Below are 27,918 nucleotides of genomic sequence, written 5' to 3'. Positions count from 1 at the left end.
ACAGATTATCAAATCACATTCCATTTTATTTACTTTGCTTTACAATGACTGTAATTTGTTGTTAATCCATCTTGCTATTAATAATTTGTGGAGCTACAATTTCAGTTCTTTTCTGCATTTTTTTCCAGTTAAGTCGGGTAGGGTAGTAAAATCTGTTTTCCTTTATGTAAATTTCTGCTTCACCTTGCTTGCTGTTATAATAAGAAGATTAAATGAATTTAGGTATTTTAGTATATTAAATAATTTCAGGATTAAGCCAGTCCTCAAAATGCAAATACTGAGATATCCTTTAATTCATCTTTTAATAGTGTGTTAATTTTGCCAGTCTTATTATACAGGGAACTGTACATTACGGTGACAAATTTTTAGGCTGTGTCTATTCACAGCTGGGTAGGTGTGTTATATTCACAGCTTCTCATACCTTTAGTTTAAATTAGGATCACCATTAATGTTACAGTTTCTGTCTTCTTTCTTGTTCATTTTTGTTTCTGATAAATAGTTTGATTCTGTTCAAATCTGCCTTTGATTACTTCATTGATACGGTCTCACACAAACCTTTTTCCTTGCACAAACCACAGCTTCATTTTTTGCTATATGATTCAAGCCAGTTATATGAATGATAGTCTGTTTGTTGTGTTATTTTTGTTTGAAAGTCAGTGTCTGCAATATGTTTAGTTCCCCCTCTCTGTTTCACCACGCTAATCGCTGCTATGTCTCAATTTATCTCTCAGAACATGCTAGATAGATTTCTTCCTTGGCTATCTGTTTTTGTTGATGATACATCTTTGCTGTTATGATTATTTTCAAAATGACCATTCATTTTCTCCTCACTGATTTTTGTAAGTTCACAATAATTTGGACAGTGCTATTCACAGTCACTTGACTATATAACATCACATTTGTTTTTATCAGAAAGTGATAGTGGCTTGCAAATTTTCTTGTTCTTTTTGCTTCGATTGTAGTTCACAGTTTTCATTCTTTAGTGAATTAATCTCTCTTCCTAAGGTATTTACTATGAATAGTGAACTAGAAACTCATTCACCAATTTTGTTATTTTCACTACTACGGTTGTAGCTATTGTGATTCCAGATGTGTAGTACATGAAAGCTTTACAAAAATTCTCATTGCTACTTCCTTTGTCTGGGGCAGGTAGATTCTCTTGATCCACACAACTGATAATTAAATTAATACTGGATACAGTCTCAGCAAGCCATAGGATTTGTGATTAGTTACGCTAAAATCCCATAAATTATGGAGAATGGCACAACAACAGAAAGAAAAGGTTCATTACTTTGCACCCTTGTATTCAGCATTCTAGCCGAGGGTCTGTTAATCATCTTTCAGAAATTTAGGATGCTCTGTACTTCCTGGTGCCAAAAATAATTGCTTGGCCACTGCCTACACCTTATTTTCCAAAGACAGTTACTGTGGCTCAGGAGTTTCTCGTGGCATTGGTGGTGGTGGTGGTGGTGGTGGTGGTGGTAATGATGATGATGATGATGATGATGATGATGATGATAGAACAACTTGGTTTCCAACAGGCACTGTATTTTGAGGTGGATGACTATGGCAGTGTGGTTGCTTACTGAAGTATTGTGATTGCTGGACACACAAATCCACGTATACACCCAATAATTATTCTCTGAGGAAAGTTTGTACTTTCCTGAGGCTCACAAACATTGACTGTAGCAAATGAATACATGTTTTATTGGAATACAATGAAGTTTCAGTAACACCACTCAAAACAGTGCATGAATCACTTGGCAGCAAAATGAAAGTTACTAATCTCTTGAATAGTTGAAAGACCTAATTTTGAAATGTGTGTGACGTGCATTTCATGCTGAATAGCTGCTGTTTAGTTTAGATCCAGGGATATGCTTGATTATTGCTCTCTTGTTCAGCTAGCACTCAAATCCTTTTCTTTTTAGTTGTACGAGTAATTGATATTAACTGGTGTGCCTGGGTATATAATATCATGATTGTGTGGCTGAAGGTTTGCTTCATACTAGGATACCTGAAGTTTTGTTAATTTTAGCATTAGTTTCCTCAACATAATTTGAGGACAGTTTGAGATGATGACTCTCCTGTTAAAACACTGACTAAAATTCTCTAGAGGTATTGCAAATATAATGTGTATAGATAAAAAATCTACTCACCAAGTGGCTGTGGGATAAAGCCCATTAAAGATGAGGAAACATGAGTGCTTTCAGAGCCAGTGGCTCCTCCTGGCAGAACGGTTGAAGGGAAGGGAGAGGTGTGAAGGAAAAGAACTGGTGAGATTTAGAGAATAGGATGAATTTTGTAAAAGTTGCCCAGAAACCTGGCTAAGGAGACTTATTGGATGGGATGAGAAGTAAAAACTCATTGTTGTTTCTTTCGCTGGACAAGACTTGAGCAAGACAGAGTACTGAAGAAAGACCGTGAGAGTGTCTTAAGAGCAGAAAACTAAGTGCATTATACATGGTAGGCAGGTAAGAGGGGGGAAAAATAGGTTAGAAAATAAAAAATGAAATAAATATAATAAAAGATAAAAAGGAGTGAAGAAAAGGACTAGCTACTGGGAAGAAATGTGGAGACCGCAGAAATAAACATAAATTTAGGCCAGCTAAATGGCAACAACTAGGCACAAGTTGTAAAGTGGTTCTCATCTGCGTAGTTCTGGGAAACTGTTGTCAGAAGGGAGAATCAATATGGCATTGTGAGGTGAAACAGGCATTGAGGTCAAAACTGTCATTTTGTAGTGTGTGCTTTGCAACAGGATATTGTGTGTTGGCAGTATACACCCTCTGTCTTTCGCCACTACTCTTTACCGATAACTTGATTGTTATCTCTTCGCGTTATTCATCATTCCCACCATTTCCAATCCAAACCTTCATCTAGTGCCACAGTGAATCCCATCACACATGACATTCAGTCCTTTCAAAAACATGTGTTTGCACTATGCAAACCTTGTTGTCCCTGGGAGTTATGCTCAAAGAGCTAATTTGGGAGGTCCCTGTTTCTTGATGTAATCTCAATTTTCACCATCCCCTCTTACAGTTTCAAATACAGCATCCCACCTAATCTGCAACATATACAACTTGTCTGCCAATTTTCAGTCCACCAGGCTTCTCTTATAAAATCCTGCAGTTATCTGCTCTTCATGTTTCCTTAGATGGTATCATCCATCAGTGCAACCACAGGTGAGACTTCATCTCCAAAAGCTATCCTATCTTCTCCTAAGCCATCCCAGTGGTGTCGCATCCCTGTCCCACTCTTTCTCCCTAAACAGGCATACCATCGACTGCCACTCCTCTCCTACAAAACAAATCTGGTCATTCTTCTTAACATCCCTCAGCCTACAGCACTGTCTCCTAGAGCAGTGGCAACTCTTGATCACAGGGACCAGCCATAACTGTGAAGTACTCTCTTCCTCTCATCTAAGGTCAGCCCCACCTTGCTTTTAATCATACAGCTTTGGTTAAAGACTTACTTTCCTTCACACTTAATGTCAACTGGAAATATACTTCACAATACAATCTTTGTGGACTGTCTGTTGATAAACATTACCTCAACCAGCAGCCACCTGATTCCAAACCTATGATGCCCTTCCTGCTCACCTTAACCAACTTAATACTTACCAATAACTTCTTTATCTTTGAAGGGGCAGGTATGCAAACAGATCAGGGGTATCACTATGGGAATCAGGATGGCTCCTTCCCATGCCCAACCTTTTTGTGGGTCACATGGAGTGGGCTTTCATGACATCCGTAAGGCTTCATCCCTTTGTTTGGTTTAGATACATGGATGACATTTTTCCCATAGAGACTCAGGGTGAGGCTCACCTGTTGAAGTTTTTGTAATTGTGTAATACATTCTCCTAATTATATTTCACATAGTCCTATTCCAAATCTCAAGCCACTTTCCTTGGTATTGATCTCAGGCTCACCAAGAGTCAGCTACACACTTCTGTTCACATCAAACCAGTAAACAAATAACAATACTTTCATTTTGTCAGTTACCATCCTTTCTTTGTAAATCTTTCCCACACAGGGATGGCATTTGATGTAAACATACTTGTTCACAAGCAATCTCCTTACAGCAATACAGCACTAGTATTACCTCAGCCTTCACTGTGTGTGCAGTTATCTCACCATCCTAGATCAAAAGCAGATTTCCAAGGTCATCAATCATAGTACTGATGATGTTTCTGAAACACAGCTTATGAGTAAACCTCTTGTTACTCAGTACTGTCTTGGTATTGAATATATTAATCAGCTACTATGAGAGGGCTATGACTTCCTAAAATATGCCCGGAAATGAGGTCCATTTTGTCTGATATTTTGATGGAATAGCTTTTAACCTTCTGTCCCTCCCGACAATGTTCTGGTCAGACCTTATGCTCCTTCTGCTACCATTTCCGTATTCAATGGCTTCTATCTCTGTGATTGTTGCCACTGTAGGATTTGCCCAATGCATCGTCGTACCACTTCATGCACCAGCCCCGTAGTCGGTAAAATATATACTACCAGGGGGGGGGGGGGGGGGGCACCTGTCAAACTACATATGTCATGTACCAACTGTTAAGTAAACACTGTTTGGCTTTCTGCATTGGTATGACTACCATCAAGTTATCAGTAAGGATGAAAGGTGATAAACAGGAGACGTCAACAGAAAACAACTTGTTGCAGAGCACACAAAGTGACAGTTGTAACCTTGGTGCCTATTTCACCACACTTGCCATCTAAATTTTCACTCTTTACACCAGTTCCACAGGACTTCGCAGATGGAAATTGCTTCACAACGTGCTGAGTTCTCACTATCCAGTTGTTCTAAATTTACGTTAATTTATATGACCTCAGAATTTCTTGTAAGTAACTATTCCTTTTCTTTACTTCCTTTTATCTTTCATTTTTTATTATATTTATTTCTTTTTGTATGATTTATTTTCTGTCCTGTGTATTTTTCTCCATCCTGCCACCTGCTACTACGTATAATCCAATTAGCTTACCACTCTTAGAACTCTTTCATGATGTTTCTCCAGTAATCTCTGTCTTATTTATACTGTAACTTCCAGTTTTAAGAGCTCTGACTTTCAAATCTTGTCTAATGTAGATACCAGTCTTTCCTCCTCATCTCATTCAATAAGCCTCCCTTGTCCTGGGGTTGTGTGCAACTTTTACAGAACTCTCCCCATTCTCTAAATAACACCAGTTGTTTTCCTTCATCCCAATTCCTTTCCTGCTAACCATTCTGCCAGGAAGAGAAGCCACTGGCTCTGAAAGCTCGTGTGTTTCCACATCTTTTTATCTGTTTCCTTCTGCTGCATCTTGATGAGTAGATTTCTTATGTAACCATATCCAGATATACTGTGGATCACATGTTATTAATCTTTATGAATAAATTGGTTTTTTATGTGTGGCACTTGTTGTGTTTTAAGCATGAAACACATCAGTTGTTAATACTACAGCATAAGAATTGGTGAGCTCCTTGAAGCATCACATGAATACTGCTCAAGTGCATGGAAATTGTGTTTGCTGTCTCAGAACACTGCTCTTTACAATCAAAGACAATATTTGTGTAACTAATTATATAAGTTTAATAGTTTTTTGATGACAATCCTCTGAACCATGTTTGACCCATATATATTGACTTTCCTATAAGAAGAGGACAATGTAGCATTGTTAGGTAATTATAAAGTACTTGTTACAGATACAGTAATGAACATTTAAAACTGTATGGTAAGATTGTTGAGGAGGATTGGTGTACTTCACTTGTATAAATATTTTATTGTTTGTTCAAAACAATGCATGTTTTTTGACATTTTTGCTCTTCAAACAGCTTTCCAATGAAAATAAGGAGATTGAATGCGACTGTGATTTTGTTGTCAATGGCACAGATCTACATGTGCTGAAAGACGAGGTTGTGGTAGGCACAGCATATATGACCATTTGTAACACAGCAGTTAATACAATGATAAAATATTCTAAACAAAGCATTATAGCAAAGCTGACACTTGCACACAGTGTCAGAATAACTACAAGAGACAATACACTTTGAAGTCAGACTCCTGCACATACGTAGCTGTTTTTCATTTTTGTCTAGAAAAAAAATTGCTATAAGATTTTGAACCATTTCCTTTTAGAAAGCCAGCAGTTCCTGAATTGTAATAGTAATAATGGGAGGAACATGACCTTTGTTCTGATATAGTTAGTTTGAACATAGTCTCCACAATTGTTTTGCAGAGCATGCTCTGTAATGGGATACTGCGTGAAGCTAGTAAAGTAGTACACTCTTTTTCAACATATCCTTCTTGGAAACTTGGTGGTTATCATAACAGCACAAGAGACATGGCAGGGATTGCACATAATTGGTACAAGACAGTAGTAGTTTCTCAAGTGGTGTTTATGGTCTCTCTGGTAATGGGGCTGGTGTAGGATGTTGGTAGTGATAGGAGAATGCATTGGCTAGTCTTTCGGTGGGAGTAGTCACACAAACTGGCATTTTACCAGGATATTATGGAGATTTTTTGTTCGTGTGTGGGATGGACATTATTTCAGATTATGATTTCTGAAAATTACAGCCATAACCAAAGAAGCTGGTTAATGCATTTTTGAACAGGTTAATACTGGGTAATGAGAGGTGTACAACTGAGAGAAATCAGCAGTGCCAAGTGAACTTTGATGTAAGCTATTGTCATAGTTAAGGGCAGTGAAGACGGATAGGCTACAAACTAACAATCATGGGAGGACACAGCATTCAAGCAGAAATGTTTACTATGATTGATATGACAACTGTGAAAGTGTAACTACTGAGTTTCATTTGTTGGCTTGACACACAGATTCAGAAGTGTAGAACTGGCCTTCAGTGATGTTGAATCCAACATCCAGGAAAATGGCATCAGATTTAGAAGAGAGCCATGTGAAATTTAACTGTGAAAAGGAGGCAAGAGACCACAGAATTCCAACAGTTAATCTCACTATGGAGGCCTGATGAAAAATTTGCATCTACATCCATACCCTGCAAGTCAATATAAAGTGCTGGCAGAGGGCACTTTCCCTTGTATCACATGTTAGGGTTTCTTCCTGTTCCTTTCTGGTATGGAAGGAATGACAGTGTAAATGCTTCAGTGCCCACTACAGACGATCCAATCTTGTCTTCACAGTCCGTATGGGAGTGATATGTAGGAGGCTGCAGCATATTTCAAGACTCCTCACTTAATATTGATTTTTTTAAACTTTTAAAATAGGCCCTTGTGAGATAGTATCTGCCTGTTCAGTTTCCTTCCAGCATTTTTGTGCTCTCCCTTGATTCAAACAAACTTGTAACCCTTTGTGCTGCCCTTCTTTGTATACATACAGTATTCTCTGCTATTGCAGTTTGTTATGGGTTCCACACTCTACAGTCACAGTGCAGAGTGTAGCAAGAGCAGGCATTGCCTGCTAGGGGAGTGACTATTAAAACAAAAGTTTTTGAAAGCAGTCACAAGTTGCACTTCTTTTCATCATACATTTAAGGAAAAGTGTGATACTAAAGTGGAAGTTGTACATTATTGTATTTCTTTGCAAAATGAACAATAAAGTAGCTTCCTCTGTAATTAATGTTAAAGATAAAAAATGGAGAAAAATTAACTTGAAAATGTACATCAAAAAGACTTTTAACTTCCATCTTTGCATTTATCGATCTCTGGAAAAACTTGTAAACTTTGTCTTACTATTCAGAAATAAGCAATGAAAATTTTAGAAAATTCAAACAGACAATTGAAATGGTGCCTACAGAAGCTGTGTAAACATTAAAATATGTCATTTATATAATTAGCTTTTCAGTATGATATATAAAAAATGTGTTTCCTGAAAATTTCCTTTTTTGCATTTATCAAATTTTGAAAAATACTCATTTCCCTGGGGCGTAGCTCAAGTTACTTCTACATCTGTCAATGACTTCCCATCCAAAATAACATAGTGCATCCTGTCTACCTAAACATCCTCAATAGAATCACAAACTTTGTTTGATATCCCCATACAATCATACGTTTGTTAATAAACTTTGGTCTGGTACTGAGTCAAGTGCTTTTTGAAAGTCAAGAAATACTGCATCCATCTTTTTGCCTGGCTTCATGACATTCAGGATACATGTGAAAAGATTGTAAATTGGGTTTAGCGTGACCAGTGTTTTTGGAATTCATATTTTCTGAGATGGAAGAGGTTGTTCTGTTCGAAATACCTTGTTATCTTGTAATGTTCTACAGCATATGATGCTGATGATGATCTTTAAGGTTGAATTCACTTGCAATATTATACACCCATTACTTACTGTAATAATTCTCATCAAGTTCCTGTCATCTGCACTCTTCATTTTTCACTGTGCGTCCACCAGCTGTGACATTTGACAACTAATGTTGTATAAATGTGCTGGTGCTGCTACCTAAGGTAATACCTATAGTGTATATAAATGACAAAGACTCCTGTCTTAATATGTGTAACAGTTAAAAGGAATGATTGTGCATTAACCCATGTCATGGTGAGGTAAGAAGAGGTATAATTTTTAAAAACAAGAACGTTGTTTTTATAATTTTTGAGACCAGAATGTTGTCTTGAGATTTAACTCATCCTTAAGCGATTTATGTTGTTTCAGTTGACACATCATAATGACATGATAGGCTGAAATTGTGATTGTGGTCAAATAAGTGTAGTAACATTCCAGACAGAAAATGGTCATTTCTAAAATACTGCAGTACTGTGGACTGAAGTAAACAGAAAATAATTGGTAATCATTGTTGCTACAACTGCATTACAATAACTGATCCCAGGACACACCCAAAGACAGCAGATCGATTTGTTGCCATTAAATCTAATATATTTCAGCCATGAGTTTGTTGTCTAATTATCTGTTTTAAGTAGTTTTCAGAGAAAGAATTTGTTATTGTGTAACAGGATGTCTTCTCAGTTACAAAATTGTAGTTATCACTACAAATCTTGGATAATTAAATGTAATACTGTTAATGTATTGAAACTACACAAGAGTCTGAAAGTTCTAGGATTCCTGGGAGGCCCCCTTGAAATGACCCAATAAATGGTTGGTATAAGGAGGGAGCCATCCTGGTTCCCATGGCTGTCAACTTTTTTCACACACCTCTGTTATGTTATGTGTATTTTATTATAATATAAATGAATGAGCAAATGCAGTGCATAGAAAACAAGAGAATATATTTCCATAACTAAAGGAATTTTGTAATCTTATGTAAAAATGCAACAGTGAACCTATTTCCTAGCATGGTTATCCTTGTTTACATTGTAAGACAGGTAAATGCAGCAATCACAGTTAAGATCCTCATAAAAAAAAGGTTGGAACTGTTATCAACCCAAAAGTTGGTTTGAACACCACAGTGTTTTAAGTTAGTCATGGTCCTACAGCCATTGGTGTGCCCTTGGCTGCTTCTGAACTGACTTACCCAGATGTTATAAAGGGAACTAAAGATTGATTCCAAACTATCTTGCAACTCGGTGCTTTTCACATTAACGAACATTGCCAGAACTGAAACACATGAAAAATGACAGATAAAATTCCTAGGACTAACAGGGGTCGAATCTAAGAATTTTGCAGCCATAGGTTGGCATTTTACCACTGAGCTGCTCACACACACACACACACACACACACACACACACACACACACACACACACACACATACAGAAGCTAATTATTTATTTCTCAAATGTTCCTTGTTAGGCCCAAATACACGTAGGTAGTGTTCAGTATTGAGGAACAATGTACAAGGCAAAATGTGTGAACTTGTTTCAGCAAATGAAAAGTAAAGAGGAACATGGATTGATGAACTGTAAGTGAAAGATGTGATGTTGGGTATTATTTGTTGTACATCTGTGGTGCAACATAAAAGTTTTCTGTAAAGAAAGTACATTCTGTGTATATTATAATACATAAAAAATTATTAAATATGTTCGTCATGTATGATGCACTGAAGTCAAATTGATTTTTTAGGAATATATTTTATGAAAAGGAATATTCATGCTCTTCAGTTAAAATTTATTTCTGCACAAGTTTATTTTTGCATAAGTATCACAAATTGCAATTCATTTCCTTGAGCTTCATGAACAAATGGCATTGTAATTGTGCAGGATGTAGGTGCTGTACTAATGAATGTGTCGTTAGGAACAGTGCCCCCTTTTCATGAATCAACATCTAAGTGATTTCTCAACTTTGTACACTTTTTACTGTTCCAGAGTGACAGATGTGATCGTAGTTTAAGGCTGTACAGAAAATCTGTTTGCTGAATCTGTGTGTAGAGAAACATTGCCCCTCATTAGTTTCACTGGATATTGGTAATAGTGGCTTTAATCATTGTTTGCTGTTGATTTCGACTCATCATTCAATGTTAGCATGGATGCAGCATGACACCCTATGCTTTTTGTTAATGCTCAAGTTAACAAATGAAAAGATGATCAAAGTTATCATTCCAGGGAACTCCTTTGATTAGGTTGTGCTCTTTCTTTTACTGATGTGACTGTTCTTTTTTCAGTGGTGTCTTTCAGGTGTACTTACCTGCCCTGTATCAGGTCTTATGATACATTCAGCATGCTCTTATTACTAAAACTGTCACATCACGCAGAAGTGTATGTTACTTAGTCAGCACGCACAAGCTTCATTGTATAATCCTTCCACTGTAACTGTACTGAAAGAGTAAACTGACACTGTATTCACAGGCATAGGTAATCAGTGGTGAAAAAGTAAAAAATAATAAAATTAAATTACAGGAAGTTCGATTATACAAGGGAATAGAAATTGTAAAACAACTTAGAATATAGTACCTTATCTGATACATGACCAAAACTAATAAATTAAATAAAACAGTGATGTAGTATTATTCAGTTGTTATATGACAAAGCCACAGTGTGAAGCTTCTTAGGTTTAAGTCTCATCAGTAATATATTAAATTTTTTTGATAGTGTGTCAATAAAAGTAAGAAGATTGTGCAGATCACTGTTTCAGAACTAACATCAGTTTACTGGAAGGGGGAGCCTTAAAGAAGACGAAGCACAGTTTCTTATGAAACTATTGTGCAACTGTGATTAATAAACACCAAACATACAAATGCTCCTATATTAATACCGACAGTAAATGTAATTGAGTGATTGTTATTTCTGTTAGATTTGTACATATTAATTTGGGGTCATGTAATCTTTGGATACATATGAATAATTGTATACACTTTTGTAGTTATTTTTGACATTGGCTGTTAAGACAAGAAAAAAACATTGTGAATTGAAGTTACAATGTTACTGGAAGCTCTTAGAACACAAGTCCACCTGGCATTTCCAATTTTAGGGAGAATAACCGTGATTCATACAAACATACCATCATTTGATCATCAGACATACTCCTGTATGGAAAACATAGTAATAAGCACCTCTGGCATAGAGAAACAATTTAAAGATTTGAAAGTAAATAAATCACCGGGTCCAGACGGAATCTCAGTTCGATTTTACAAAGAGTACTCTATGGCATTGGTTCCTTACCTAGCTTGCATGTGTTGTGAATTTCTCACCCAGCACAAAGTTCCAAGCGACTGGAAAAAGGCGTAGGTGACCCCGGTAATTAAGAAATGTACAAGAACAGACCCACAAAAATTACATACCAATTATCCCTAACTGCTGTTTGCTGCAGAATCCTTTAACATATTCTCAGTTCAAACATAATAAACCTTCTTGAAACTGAGAAGCTTATGTCCATGAATCACCATGGTCTTAGCAAGTATCTCTCATGCGAAAATCAGTTTGCCCTTTTCTCACATGATATGCTGTGAACTATGCATGAACAGGCAGATGGGGCAGGCTGTTACTAGAGGTACGAGCATATGAAATAAGTTCAGACACATGTGAGTGGCTCAAAGACTTCTTAAATAATAGAACCCTGTATGTTGTCCTCAATGGCGAGTGTTCATTAGAGACAAGAGTATCGTCAGGAGTGCCCAAGGGAAGTGTGATAGGACTGTTCCTGTTCTATATATACATAAATGATTTGCCACACAGGGTGAGCAGCAATCTGAAATTGTTTGCTGATGATGCTGTGATGTACAGTAAGGTGTTGAGGAGGACACAAGATGACATGGACAAAATTTCCAGTTGGTATGGTGATTGGCAGCTAGCCCTAAATGTGGAAAGATGTAAGTTAATGCAGATGAGTAGGAAGATCAAACCTGTAACATTCAGATGCTGAATTAGTAGTGTCCTGTTTGACACAGTCAAGTTCTTGAAATATCTGAGTGTAAAATTGCAAAGCAGTATGAGGTGAAATGAATATGTGAGAACTGTGGTAGGGAAGGCGAATGGCCGACTTTGTTTTATTGGGAGAATTTTAGGAAAGAGTGGTTCACTTGTAAAGTAACCCGCATATAGGATGCTGGTGCAACCTATTCTTAAGTATTGATTGAGTGTTTGGGATCCGTACCAGGTTGGAAGGAAGACATTGAAGCAATTCAGAAGCAGGCTGCTAGATTTTTCACCAGCCAACACATAGTGTTATGTAGATGCTTAGGGAAGACGATTTACTTTTCAAGAAACACTATTTATAAAATTTAGAAAAGTGGCATTTGAAGCTGACTGTCAAGTGATTCTACTGCCGCCAACATATGTTGGGCGTAAGGAGCACGAAGATAAGATATGAGAAATTAGGGTTCACACCAAGGCGTATAGACAGTCATTTTTCTCTCGCTCCTTTTGCGAATGGAACTGGAAAGGAAATGATAAGTAGTGGTACAGGGTTCACTCTGACACACACTATACAGTGGCTTGTGGAGTATCAATGTAGATGTAGATGAATGGCAGCTGGCTCTTAAAAATGTAAGTTAATGCAGATGAGAAGGAAAAACAAACCTGTAATGTTTGGATATAGCATTAGCAGTTCCTGCTTGACACAATCATGTCATTTAAACATCTGGGCATAACACTGTGAAGCAATATGAAATGGAACAAGTGTTTGAGAATTGTGCTAGGGAAGTTTTTTGTTAGAATTTTAGGAAAGGGTAGTTCATCTGTAAGAGAGACCACATATAGGATGCAATTGCAACCTTTTTTTGACTTCTGCTAGAGTGTTTGGGACTGCACCAGGTTGGATTGGAAGAAGACATCAAAACAATTCAGAGACGAGCTGCTAGATTTGTTACCAGTAGGTTCGATCAGCATGCAAGTGTTGCGAATATGCTTCGGGAGCTAAAATGGGAGTCCCTGGAGGGAAGAGGACATTCATTTAGAAGAATACTACTGCGGTTGCTCACCCTACTGAAATGGCAATCGCTGAAGGGAAGGCGACGAGAAACACTATTGAGAAAATTTAGAGAACTGGCATTTGAAGCTGAATGCACAATGATCCTGCTGCTGCCAACATACATTTCATGCAGGGACCACGAAGATAAGATACAAGGAATTAGTGCTCATATGGAGGCATATAGACAGTCAGTTTTCCATTGCACTGTCTGTGAAGGCAACAGGAAAGAAAACGACTAGTTGTGGTACAGGATATCCTCCACCATGCATCATACGTGGCTTGTGGAGTATGTATGTAGATGTAGATGCCAATTTGTGGAACAGGATTAAGGTGTCTGCATCTACATCTATACTCTGCAAACCACCGTGAGGTCCATGGCAGAGAGTACATCCCATTGTACCAGTTATTAGGGTTTCTTCCTGTTCCATTCGCATATGGAGCGTGGGAAGAATGATTGTTTGAATGCCTCCATGCATGCAGCAGTTATTCTAATCTTATCCTCACAATCCCTATCTGAGCGATTCGTAGGGTGTTGTAGTGTATTCCTAGAGTCATCATTTAAAGCCAGTTCTTGAAACTTTTTTAATAGACTTTTTCAGGATAGTTTACATTTGTCTTCAAGAGTCTGCCATTTCAGTTCTTTCAGTAATTCTTTGACACTTTCCCATGGATTAAACAAACCTGTGACCATTTGTGCTGTCCTTCCCTGTATATGTTCAATATCCCCTGTTAGTCTTATCTGGTAGAGGTCCCACACACTTGAGTAATATTCTAGGCTGGGTCTCATGAGTGATTTGTAAGCACTCTTTTGTAGAGTGATTGCACTTCCTCAGTATCCTACCAATAAACCAAGGTCCACCATGTGCTTCACACTCTACTGAATCTATGTGATTGTTCCATTTCATATCCCTGCAAAGTGTTACAGCCAGGTATTTTGTATGAGCTGGCCAATTCGAACAGTGACTCATTGATATTATAGTTACAGGATACTACATTTTTTCGTTTTGTGAAGTGCAAAATTTTAAATTTCTGAATGTTTAAAGCAAGTTGCCAATCTGCGCAACATGTTGAAATCTTATCAAGATCTGAGCTTCTTTCAGATAGTATTTCATTATAGATAATAGCATCATCTACAAAAAGCCTGATTTTACTATTAATGTCATCTGCAAGGTCATTAATATACAACATGAAAAGGAAGTGTTCCAACACACTTCCCTGGGTCACACCTGAAGTTACTTCTTCATGTGACGATGACTTTTCATCCATGATAACATGCTTGTCCTCCATACCAAAAGGTCCTCGGTCCAGTTACAAATTTCTCTTGATACCCTATATGATCATACTTCTGATGATAAGTGTAGGTGTGGTGCTGTGTCAAAAGCTTTTCGGAAATCAAGAAATACTGTATCTACCTTGACCCAAAGCTTTCAGTATGTCCTATGAGAAAAGTGTGATTGTACTCTTCTTGTATACAAATGTGGCCTATGTCTTTTTCCAAGAACTGGGTACGGCTTTTTGTTCGATGGATCTGCAATAGATTATAGTCAGAAGAGGGACTAACTCAGCCACAAATTCTGTATGGAATCTGGCAGAAATTCCATTGGGCCCTGAAGCTTTGTTCAATTTTAATGATTTCAGCTGTTTTCAACACCACTGACACTAATGCTTATTTCATTAATCTTCTGAGTGGTATGAGCAATAAAAATGGACAATTCTCCTGGGTTTTCCTTTTTAAAGGAACATTTGAAGACGGAGTTAAGCATTTCTGCTTTTGCTTTGCTGCCATCAGTTTCAATTCCTGTCTCATTCACTAGGGATTGGAAACTGACTTTGGTGCCACTAACAGCCTCTTTACATATGAGCAGAATTTCTTTGGGTTCTGTGAAAGATCACTTGACAATATTATGCTATGGTAGTCATCGAAGGCATCACACATTGCTCTCTTGACAGCCAAACATGTTTCTTTCAGCATCTCTCTATCTATAGCCCTACCCTTTGTTGTACACTTATCATGCAGTAATCTCTGTTTCTTCAGAAGTTTCTTTACAGTGACTATACACCACGGAGCTTACCTCCCGATATGAATTGTTCTACTGGGTACGTATCTATCCAGCGCATGATCAGCTATTTTGCCAGAGTTCATCTAATGCTTGCGCCCTGTGCTGAAACTTCCAAGTTCCTCATTGAGATATGACACTAGTGATTTTTTTATCTAGTTTACTGAACACATATACCTTTCTTTTTGTTTTAGTTATCATTAGTATTTTGGTAATCATTGTTGCCGCAACCACGTCATGGTCACCGACACCAGTTTCGATGTGGACATCCTCAAATAGGTCAGATCTATTTGTTTCCATTAGATCCAATGTATTTCCATCATGAGTGGGGTTCCAAACTATTGTTCTAGGTAGTTTTCAGAGAAGTCATTTAGTAAAGTTTCACAGGATATCTTATCACGATTGCCACTAACATAACTCTAATTTTCCCAATTAACTGTTGGATGATTAAAGTCTCCACAATGATTACAGTATGACTGGGAAACTTACATACAAGTTAACTGAGGTTTTCTATGTAGTTTTCAGTTACATCAGGAGACAAGTCTGATGGGTAATAGAAGGATCCAATTATTGTTATGTGCCCACCCCTGATACTAATTGTTGCCAAACAGTCTTACATTCAGCTTCAGTTTCTACTGTGGGGGAGATTTGAGTTTTTTGTCTACTGCAACAAATACACCACCTCCATTTCCCATTTGCCTAGCCTTTCAATATAAACTTAAATTTTCCCCTAAAATGTCACTGATATCAATTTCAGGTTTCAACCAGCTTTCTCTACCTAGTGTTATGTGAGATTCACTGCATTTCATAAGTGCTTAAAACTCCGACGCTTTGTTGCGAGTGCTTTGGCAGTTTACCGTTAGGATTTTAATACTCTCACCTGTGGGAGGCATTTCTTTCGACCAGACACTGATACTTTAGATTTTCCTACAGTTATTGTTATCTGGATTGGATGGAGAGTTGCCTAATCTAAAAAACCCTTGTGTGCAACCCACACACAGTCAGCTACCTGAGTAGCAGTCTGTTGTGTAATGCACGCCTGACCTATTTAGGGGGGCCCTACAGTGCACAACCCTATGGTGCAAGTCCAAGAAGTCGCAGCCAATCATATGGTGCAAGTCCAGGAAGTCACAGCCAATCATATGGTGCAAGTCCAGGAAGTCACAGCCAATCATATGGTGCAAGTCCAGGAAGTCACAGCCTGGCTTGTCACAGAACCTTCAAAGTTTCTTATTCAGTTGTTCCACTCGACCCAGAACCAAAGGGCCATGATCAGTTCTGGGGATAATGGTGCAAATTGTGGGCCTTGTGAAACTCCATGCACAAGGCTGGTCTTCTCAACCTCCTCTGCCAGTTGCTGGAATGATCCAAGAATGACCTCGGAGCCCAGACGACAGGCATCATTCGTTCCAGTGTGCCCAAAATTTGCAGTTTGTTGCATCCTTTTCACTCAGTGGCTGTCGGACTAGCCTGTTCACCTTGTTGAATGAGACCCCCCAGGCATACACACAGAGTGCACCTGGTGTCCTTTTCTGTCCCTTGCTGCCATTTCCCTAAGAAATGCTGACAATTAGTAGACCCGTACTCTTTTGTGTTTGCCTCTTCCTGACACCAGACAAAACAGGTTTCTGCAAAACAGATGAAGTGAGTCCCACTGGCTCAGTTTCAGTGAAGGGCAGCACTTCAGACTTGTTGGTTTGGGGGATTGGTAGAGCACCTTGAGTTCTCCCTGGTCCCCATCCACCCCGTACAGGATGCTGTACCATTGACACACCACTCACAGTCAAATGGACAGGTAATGACAGATCATGTACTTTCTGCATAGGAGACAAGATCCACAGGAGAGTATAGTACTTGAGGTACCTCTGGTATAGGCACATGACTTTTGGGAGCTCTTGCAACACACTGATTCGCAGCAGCTGCCACTCGTTTGACTGTAGTCAGGGCAATTTCCAGCTGCTTATGAATGTCAACCAACTCATCCCATGTTGGAGAAGAACGTTCACAGTGGGCCTGCATTTTGGCTGGTTCAGTGTATTACAAGGCAGTAAACAAATAACTTTAAGCCCACTGATTATCTTTTAAGATTTTGAGCTAAAAAGTTGCTAATTCTCCATAAGAACTGAACAAGATACACAAAAATGAGATTTCTATTAAGGCAACACAAAAACCTGTGGTAAAAATTAATCGTTTCCTAAAATGTTTTGATGTTAATTATAGTTGTTAGCAAACTTGAAGAAAGGGTTACTTTACGATAAATGCAGATAATATATAGGGCTACTCCTATTCAAGGGAAAGCTAGGTGTAGCACAATATGTTAGTTAGAAAATCTGCTACAGGAGCTAAATCACAAATGCTGATTTGCTACAGATTGCTCATAGATATGCAAAGGACAGTGGTAGCTTTTGAAAATTCTCGAAAATGTACATTTATTTGCATTGATACACAATGAGATTCATGGGTGATATATTCTATGGTTGAACTGTAAACCACAGATGCTGATTCACTATGAAATAAATTACGCATCCAAAACACTTGTACCAGTAACATACAAAAATATAATTTTGTAAGCATCCGAAAATTCTCAAAATAACCTGTTTATCATGTAACTGTACATTAAAGTAATAGAATGATTTTGAACAAAGATAGGCCTACTGTTCTGAAATTTTTTTTAAAAGAACACAGTTTATTTTAAGCCTACAGTGTCATGGCAGATATCTCTGAATCACTTGCTGCTAGTGAGTATCCATTACACATTCTGGCTTTCTTTCTTCAGACAGTCACTGAATTGAAACATGAATAAGATGAGAGTTCAGTTTGTGAAGATGATGATTTTGTTTCTCCCTAATAGTTGAGAGCATCTAGTCTCCCCTGACTCTCACAGGATATGCCTGTGATCATGTTCTTTAAAACACACGGAATCCTTTTCCAATAACAAAGCAAAGACAATTTGGACTATTATTGGGTATAAAATGAATTAACTTGGTAAGGCAAATTATATTCGACTCCCTGACAACAGCAGCAAAAATGAAGATTATATTAAATTCCAGTCTTTGATTACTAAATTCAATGAATTCTTTTTTAACAGTAATAGAAAACACAGGGAGAAAAATGGAGCAATGAAAGCAGATACTGTAGACTTTCTTACGAGGAACCCTTTGAGTGTGATGTTGCAAGTTCAGTCTTTAGTAGTGATCATTTAAAATATTAACTGCTGATGACTCACCATGTGCATCAGGAGGCTGACAGAAAATGAGTGTGCAGAGATCAACCTTCTGTGACATGTTTGTATTACACTTCACAAAATGGACATCACTGACATTCAAGAAATGTTCAAAACAAACCATTAACTAGCATCATGAACACTGAATGAATAATGGCATGCCACAATGATCACAAAGGTTCGCACCATCAAGATCGAAAGCAAACTCCTTGGGAATTATAAATTGTGCAGGAGGTTCAGCTAAGTATCCACTCTTAAAGAATATGCACAGAATGTAAGGGGGGATGAGAACTGATGGCATGCAACTGAATGCAAACTAGTCTGTTGTGGAGCTTATTGTGCAGATAGTGTGATAATAGGTTTTATAGGTACAGAAATAATAAACATCCAGAGGCTGAATTTGTCCACTGGTTTCAGGTGGTACGACTTAGAATTTCATGCACTTTCCAGGAGGGGTAATTCTCTCTAAAGGAGTATGATTTTTATATGCAGACCAGGAATCAAGGAAAATGAAGTTATTTTGATCAACTACTGGCCAAAAGCAGTGCTCATACCATAGTTGTAGATCTCTTGTAAATATTCCCTACTGCCCTTGCAAGGTCACACACACAAGAAAGAATCACAAAGGGGGGAGGAGGAGGAGGAGCAGGAGCAGGAGCAGGAGCAGCACCTCCAACTTGTCACAGCACAATAAATAACTTTCCAGCCAATTTACCATCCAGATTAACAGTCAGCATAATTGTATACGAATTCATTAAGGCATTGATGTTACTGGATCGTGATGCAAATCTTGTGATACCTCTAATTTCCAGGGTTCCTTTCATGTGCATTTCCTCTTCAGATCCTGATTGGTCTCAGTTGGAAACAAATTCCTTACTGAATGATGGGATAAGTTTGTTTCTCACCTTCAAATTTTTGGGCTGATTCTGCAGTTTGCTTTGCACCATTAAGTTGACACTTTCTTTGAAATTATCGTATGTCTTCCAATTCTGTAGCACTGTTTGAAATCATGCTGTCATCCACTGCTTCCCTTGAAATCACTGTAGTCTATATCATGCACAATTTGATGTGCTTAACATAGAAACTCACTATTATGCACTTCCTGTAAATTGTATCGAGCATCCTTGAAATGTGCAAATGCCTGTTTATGTAACAAGTGTGCCTTGTTCTCCTTTGAATAGCCATAGTTTTTCTTATGCACTACAGTCATATTGCTGTAGACTTACTTGAAGTCTGTACTTTTTTTTTAACTATGCTGATATTTTTTTAAACTATGCTGCGGGTGATCTTCCATATATGTAATTATGTTTAATACTTGCTCCTTGGAAAACAATTTTCCTTTACTACATGTCACTGAAGACAGGATTTGTGGCTCCCTGCTGGACAAGAATGATAAACTACATGGCTCGACATCTGTTTCAATACTTTCACATGTTATGCATGTACCATCTTGATTGTACTCCCTGTGCACATTGTCCACACAGTTGAACGTCCATGACACCACACATTCCAGTGACTAATCTTGCAGAAGTGCTAATATTCCATCTACCATTTCTTTCTCACTTTGCAAAATTCCTTGAGTTCCTTTCTGATGAAACGTCAACTTCAACAACTGCTGTAGATGTAATGTAATGGCCGCATTGTTGATTGTTGCACTTTGTATTAGCACCACCAGCACTGTTGTGAGTTTCTTGTTGACTAACCAGTTCAACTACACTCCATAGCCTCTTGCTGTGCTCACCATTGGATATCTCCAGTGATGCCCACTGCTGCCATTAGAAGCCAATATTGTAGTTTCATTGTAGACAATATGTGGGGCATCAAATTCTGTAAAATTCATTGGCCTTTTGCGACCTCGCGCTTGAAGGGTTCCTCGTGTGCCACCAGACATCAGTTTTGCCAAATCATCTGCTACAGAGATCACAAAAATCATTAGATATCTATGTAATAAGTAAATGAATCAAGGTACAGTTTGTGAAAGGCTGAAGTATGTGGTAATAACACTCATTTATAAAAATGGAGATAAATGAGTGATCTCTCATTGTAGATCCATGTACCTCTTTTTTGTGTTCTCAAAAATATTTGAGAATTTAGCTTACAACAGACTACTGAGCCACATTCTTGAGAATAATCTTTCAACGTAAACACAGTTTGTCTTTTCCATAAACACTTCCCTACTGAGAAAGACACCTATGACCTCACAAAATCACTTCTGCTGTAACCAACCGAGAATGCTGTTGGCATTTTCTGTGGTCTTGCCAAGGCCTTTCATGGTATAGATTATAAAACTGTGCAACAGAAACTAAAATGGTATGGCATTAAAGGCATTCCCCTTGTGTGAGTGATGAAGTCATTTCTTGAAAATAAGAAAATCACATTAATGAACGGTAGGATAGGAATAAGACTACATTCAGAATGGGGAAATATTTGATATGGTATCCTGCATGGTTTGGTGCATGGCTCACTCCTGTTCTTTATCTTCACAAATGATTTACCTGGGACATAGAGTACTCATAAAAAATTGTGGTCTGCTGATGAGACCAGTATAATGGTACTGTAAATTGCCCAGACACATCCATACCAGGCATACCTATGAGAATAATGGAATAGGCTTGCAGCTTGTTCACAGCAAACAGTATGTCTTTCACATCCATATGGATAATGAACCAAAGTGGAACCACCACATGGATAGGTTAACCAAATAGCCCAGTTCTGCCAGCTTATAGTTAGAAAACTTTCTCATTATTTTGACTTGCAGACAGGATTGCTATTTATTTTCTCTTAACACTATTTGGTGGCATAATCTTATGCGGGGAGCACAATAAGGCTAAAAGGTATTTATCATACAGAAGTGCGAATAGTGTGTATGGTTGATAACAAAAAAATTGCAGAAGTCTCTTCAGAGACCTAAACATTGAAACATCTACATGCCAACACACAAACAACCTAGTAAAACATGTGTTAGTATATAGAATGAACTGTAAAATTCTCAACCATAGTGTTAGAAGTAAAAATAATGTTCATGTAAACTAGGGCTCAGAATGGAGTTTTATATTCTGACACAAATGTCTTATAAAAGCTACTTACTGGCATAAGGCAGATACTTAAAAATCACCAGATATTCAAAAAAGTAAAAGAACGTCTCATCAACCTCTGTTTCTACAATTTATCAGAGTATTTCGACTCAGAGATGTAAATACTGCACAACTCTAATGTTGGCATTGGACGGATCACTACACAAAAGCATTATTTGTTGCACTGGATAAAAACAACAGTTGAGTAGTACAGGACAAGTAGCAGTAGCTGTTTTCAAAGTAGCTGTATTTCTCCTAACACACATATATGAAGTAATTTAGCAGTAATTCGCATAGTTGTGGGAGCAAGCAGATGAGCACTGGTCATAATTTTTTGTTGGTATATCTTATTGAATTGGCCTCTAGTGGCTGCTTCTACCTGTTAATGTATAAAATTACTCTTATACCATTCCCGTAGGTTCTGCTACATGCTGCAATTTACAGTACAGGCTATGTCACTGTATGAGTGAATGAATTATTTATGGCCTGGAATGTATCAACAACTGGTTTTACCAGTGATAAGTGTGTACAACTTAGTTGAATGCATACTAGAAATTTCATGTGATTGGGAACAAAATGTAGAATGACTGAAAATATGAGACAGAAGTGTTGGCCAAAATTTACCTTCAGGAGGTGAAATATCACTATTGCTGATAGGAACATTTACTTATAGGTAATACTACCCTGGCTTTTGGCAGAACTACAGTAATAGTTCCTTACTTGGGTGGGGAGGAGGAGAATGATGGGTTTGGGAAATTTACAGAGGAAGGGGAGGACACTCAGATCCCACAATAGGAGGGACCTACCTTTTTTTGAAGATGATTGATATCCTGTAGATCACCATTTTAGCTACATTCTTCTAACATATTTTGTATTTATTTTGAACTGGATATTAAGCAGCATTTCATTTCATCACATTACAATCCCTACAAATCTGTCTAATGGAAGACAATACCTTTACTCTTCTGTTTTCATTGGCCAGATCTCAATTTTAAAATGCACCATGTACTATCTTTCAATCCAAAATCTGATGTAGTTTAAATATTGTTAAGTGTCAGTTCCAAAGTCACTAAAGGTGAAAAAATTGAGCCACTGACTTGTGAGCTTCTGCAGCTGGAAGTTTGTTGTTCAGCCAGTACGGGAGACACTAAAAGCTGGAAAAAGTTGGATTGCCTTTTAAAGGAAAAGGTGAAGCTCTCACAGTCAATGATCTGTGTCTGCATACTGGTATGAGGCACAAGAAATTGATTAGTAGAGCTTCATTTCTCAGAACTTGTTAAATATAAGCCAACTGTCATAGCTACAGTTCCTATTGCAGTGTTAAATGAAAAGGGCTTCTCAAGTTAATCAGCAAATCTACATTGGTACTGTTGAAAACACCATGCCTGGTATTAATGTACAAACTTTTGTTGGAAAATTTTTCACAAATAGCCCTCCTAGACAAAAAAATATGTTCATAATTAGCATATAATGCATAGAAAACACAAAACAGAATTGTGGTCTCTAAAAAATAGAACTTGGTAAATCAGATTTAAAGACCCAAGTTAACAATAGACAAATAATGTTTCGGCTTTATACATGATTGCTATGTCAAGCGAATAGAGAAACAGCTTTATTAGAAAATTTCTCTGTCTTTGTTTGGAATATTTTATGCATTGGTAGTACAGATTTTGTGTAATTTTAAAAGAAATATCATAATTGTTGAGACAGCATGAAAACACTAGAGCTTTTTGTAGAGTTAAAATTTTTTGCAGTGATATCAGAAGGCTTTTTTTGAAAACTTATTGATTTACAGTGTTTTGCTAACAAAAATTCTGTACAAGAATAACATTCCTAGCAAAAGGTACTATTTTACAGCCTGTTTTTTGTTAAAGGCTGCTGTAACAAGAATTGAATCAAACAAATGTTAGCCATTTGATAGACTAATGTGTTGCTAATGATCATAAATGCTGAAGCGTGAGCTTGCTGGAAATATATTATCTGCTTCTGTAGTGCAGATGTGCTCTCTCTGTGCCAGCTGAAAACTGTTTAGTTCATGTTAACATCGTGTGTTTGGACGTAACTGTGAACTGCATTAACTATTTTTATTTGTTGTAAACATTGCGTGGCTTTGATTTGGTTATATTTTACTTATTGACTTCAGGGTATGTTGTGATGACAGAAAAGAAAATATTTTTTCTGTTGTTGGAGCTACCCACCATTTTTGTGAACTTTTATGATAGGAAAGGCCAGAAATGTAATTTGTGAAAAGCTCTTAATCACATGGAAATTCGTGCTATGAGCTACTCAACTGTGTATGTCATCATTCCACGTATTAAAATTCCTTCAGGTTTTCTGTAAGATGAAAAGCACTTTATGGTATACTGTCTGATGGTGAGATAGATTCTCAACATTTCCTTGTTGTATAGTATAAAAAACAGTAAATCCGTAATGAAGTTGTTGTTATGAATATATTTATCACCTTCGAACTGCTTGCAATTAAATAATATTTCAAACAGCTCATTTTGAAAATAATGCAACCCCATTACAAAATACGATGAAACTCATTTACAATGACACTTGAATTGTATTTATGGTTATTATGAGTAATTTTAAACTGTAAATCTGTTGTAAGTGTAATGCTCTTTAATGTAGATAAATTTCTACTTTCTTTTTCAAAATGAACTATGCTATTACTTCTACATAACATTCAATATAAAACTTGTTAGCCACATTTAGTGTTACAAGGCTAACATTTGAATGGAATTCTGTCTACCTTTTAGTTCCTCACGTTTCAATATTCATCGCCCTTATGTTACCATGTCAAAAATTGGTTGTAACTGTCTACCAACATTTCATTGGTGTTTCCAGCACACATCACTGCTATTTACTACCATATGAAGGCCCACTTAGATATGACCCATTATCATTACATGATAAAGTTATTGAAAAAGAGAATGTGGGTGCCAGAATATGAGAGAGAGAACCCACGTCTTTACTCCGCTTTCTGTGTGCTAGTATTGGAGTTGCTTGAAAGTAATAAGTAAACTAGTTAAAATGAAGTGCTTGTAAGTTGTGCCCTGCTGTCTTATGTGTTGCAGTCTTAAGCTTTGTATTTAATTATAGTTTTATTATAATGTACCTTTGCAAGCAATTTGAGAGGCAGTAACCTAGCAAATTCAGTTCAGGTATAACACTGCATTGTTGGTCAGGAAAATGATGAAGCATTGAAATGATAGTTTTGGAAAGGAAACACAAAAACCATAATTGTCACTAATATTATAAACCAAAGAAAAATTAGTACAAAAATTTACTTCTTATTGCATATTGCGAAGAGGCAAACTAATTTAATGAACATGGGGGGGGGGGGGGGGACTGGGAAATCACTGTAACTGAAAAGAGTATTATGTTAACATAATAAGTACTGGTAAAAATTTCATTTTTAGTGTTAGCCATGGTCATAAGATATTTATAGGATACACTTGAAAGAGATGTGTGGAAGATTGTATTCAGTTGCAAACGGTGTTTGCATTTCCAGATGACATACCATATATTGCTAGTATCTACATCCATACTCCACAAGCCACCTGATGGGGTGTGGCAGAGGGTATCTTGAGTACCCCTATCGGTTCTCCCTTCTATTCCAGTCTCGTATTGTTTGTGGAAAGAAAGATTGTCGGTATGCCTCTGTGTGGGCTCTAATCTCTCTGATTTTATCCTCATGGTCTCTTCACGAGATGTATGTAGGAGGGAGCAATATACTGCTTGACTCCTCGGTGAAGGTATATTTCTTGAAACTTCAACAAAAGCCCGTACCGAGCTACTGAGCGTCTCTCTCTTGCAGAATCTTCCACTGGAGTTTATCTATCATCTCCGTAATGCTTTCATGATTACTAAATGATCCTGTAATGAAGCACGCTGCACTCCGTTGGATCTTCTCTCTCTCTCTCCCTCTCTCTCTCTCTCTCTCTCTCTCTCTCTCCCTCTCTCTCTCTCTCTCCCTCTCTCTCCCTCTCTCTCTCTCTCCCTCTCTCCCCCCCCCTCTCTCCTCTCTCTCTCCCCCTCCCCCCTATCCACCCTATCTGGTACGGATCCCACACTGGTGAGCAGTGTTCAAGCAGTGGGCGAACAAGTGTACTGTAACCTACTTCGTTTTTAGACTGCATTTCCTTAGGATTCATCCAATGAATCTGTCTGGCATCTGCTTTACCAATGATTAATTTTATATGGTCATTCCATTTTAAATCACTTTTAATGCCTACTCCCAGATAATTTATGGAATTAACTGCTTCCAGTTGCTGACATGCTATATTGTAGCTAAATGATAAGGGATCTTTCTTTCTATGTATTCGCAGCACATTACACTTGTCTACCATATATATTGTGAATAGCAACGGTCCTACAACACTCCCCTGCAGCACAACTGAAATCGCTCTTACTTCAGAAGACTTCTCTCCATTGAGAATGACATGCTGTGTTTTGTTATCTGGGAACTCTTCAATCCAATCACACAGTTGGTCTGATAGTCCATATGCTCTTACTTTTTTCATTAAATGACTGTGAGGAACTGTATCAAACGCCATGCGGAAGTCAAGAAACACGGCATCTACCTGGTAACCAATGTCTGTGGCCCTCTGAGTCTCGTGGCCGAATAGCACGAGCTGGGTTTCACACGATCGTCTTTTTTGAAACCCATGTTGTACAGAGTAGATTTCTAGTCTCCAGAAAAGTCATTATACTCGAACATAATACGTGTTCCAAAATTCTACAACTGATCGACGTTAGAGATATAGGTCTATAGTTCTGCACATCTGTTCGACATCCCTTCTTGAAAATGGGGATGACCTGTGCCCTATTCCAATCTTTCGGAACGCAGCGCTCTTCTAGAGACCTACGGTACACCGCTGCAAGGAGGAGGGCAAATTCCTTCGCATACTCTGTGTAAAATAAAACTGGTATCCCATCAGGTCTAGCGGCCTTTCCTCTTTTGAGCAATTTTAATTGGTTCTCTATCCCTATGTCATCTGTGCCACAGTCTAGAGAAGGAACAATGGTGCAGTCTTCCTCTGTGAAACAGCTTTGGAAAAAGACAATTAGTATTTCGGCCTTTAGTCTGTTGTCCTCTGTTTCAGTACCATTTTGGTCACAGAGTGTCTGGACATTTTGTTTTGATCTACCTACCGCTCTGACATAAGACAAAAATTTCTTAGGATTTTCTGCCAAGTCAGTACATAGAACTTTACTTTCGAATTCATTGAACGCCTCTTGCATAGCCCTCCTCACACTACAGTTCGCTCCGTGTAATTTTTGTTTGTCTGCAAGGCTTTGGCTATCTTTATGTTTGCTGTGAAGTTCCATTTGCTTCCGTAGCAGTTTTCTATCTCGTTTCTTGTACTACAGTGGCTCTTTTCCATCTATTACGATCTTGCTTGGCACATACTCATCTAATGCATATTGTGCGATGGTTTTGAACTTCGTCCACTGATCCTCAACACTATCTGTACTTGAGATAAAACTTTTGTGTTGAGCTGTCAAGTACTCCAAAATCTGCTTTTTGTCACTTTTGCTAAACAGGAACATCTTCCTACCTTTTTTTAATATTTCTATTTATGGCTGAAATCACCGATGGTGTAACCGCTTTATGATGGCTGATTCCCTGTTGTGCGTTAACTGTTTCAAATAGTTCGGGTCTGTTTGTCACCAGAAGGTCTTAAAAAAATTTCACTGGATTATTTGTCCCTGCTTATGAACATTTAAGTCTCCCAGTCTGTATCTGGTAAATTAAAATCTTCACCCAAAACTATAACATGGTTAGGAAATCTACTTGAAATATTTTCCAAATTTTCCTTTGAGTGTTCTGCCACAACAGCTGCTGAGCCAGAGGACCTATAGAGACATCCACTTATCATGTTTGAGCCTGCTTTAACCGTGACCTTTACCCAAATTATTTCACATTTCGGATCTCCGTCAATTTCCTTTTCTCACCGATTACTGTAGTGATGTACTTGTTCAGGAGATGTGTGGAAGATTGTAGTCAGTTGCAAACAGTGTTTGCATTTCCAGATGACATACCATATATTGCTAGTATCACTGTAGTGATGTACTTGTTCAGAAACTTCATGCTGTCAAAACACATTTTGGAGCAGATTTCAGAATTTCATGTCATGATGCTGGTACCAGTTTGCTTTCATTGTAATTAGACCCTTTTCGGACTATGTAGAAAAGCTTTAACTTAATTAAAGCATTTTTGTGGTTTGTTTAATATTTTTAACACTAGTGTTCATTGCATTTTGAGCTATTAATGATACAGGCTGAATATCCAGTC

At 37.8% G+C, this 27,918-nt stretch overlaps 1 protein-coding gene across 1 annotated transcript in view; it reads left to right on the top strand.

The window, feature by feature from the left end:
* Positions 1–27,918, top strand: part of LOC126262774 (V-type proton ATPase subunit C) — a 65,102-nt gene that overhangs the window by 24,750 nt on the left and 12,434 nt on the right. The gene's annotated exons all lie outside the window — the stretch shown is intronic.

Source organism: Schistocerca nitens, chromosome 6 (assembly GCF_023898315.1).
Source record: "Schistocerca nitens isolate TAMUIC-IGC-003100 chromosome 6, iqSchNite1.1, whole genome shotgun sequence".
NCBI classification, from domain to species: Eukaryota; Metazoa; Arthropoda; class Insecta; order Orthoptera; family Acrididae; genus Schistocerca; species Schistocerca nitens.
The sequence above is the reverse complement of the archived record's forward strand: the minus strand, read 5'-3'. Positions and strand labels throughout refer to the sequence as shown.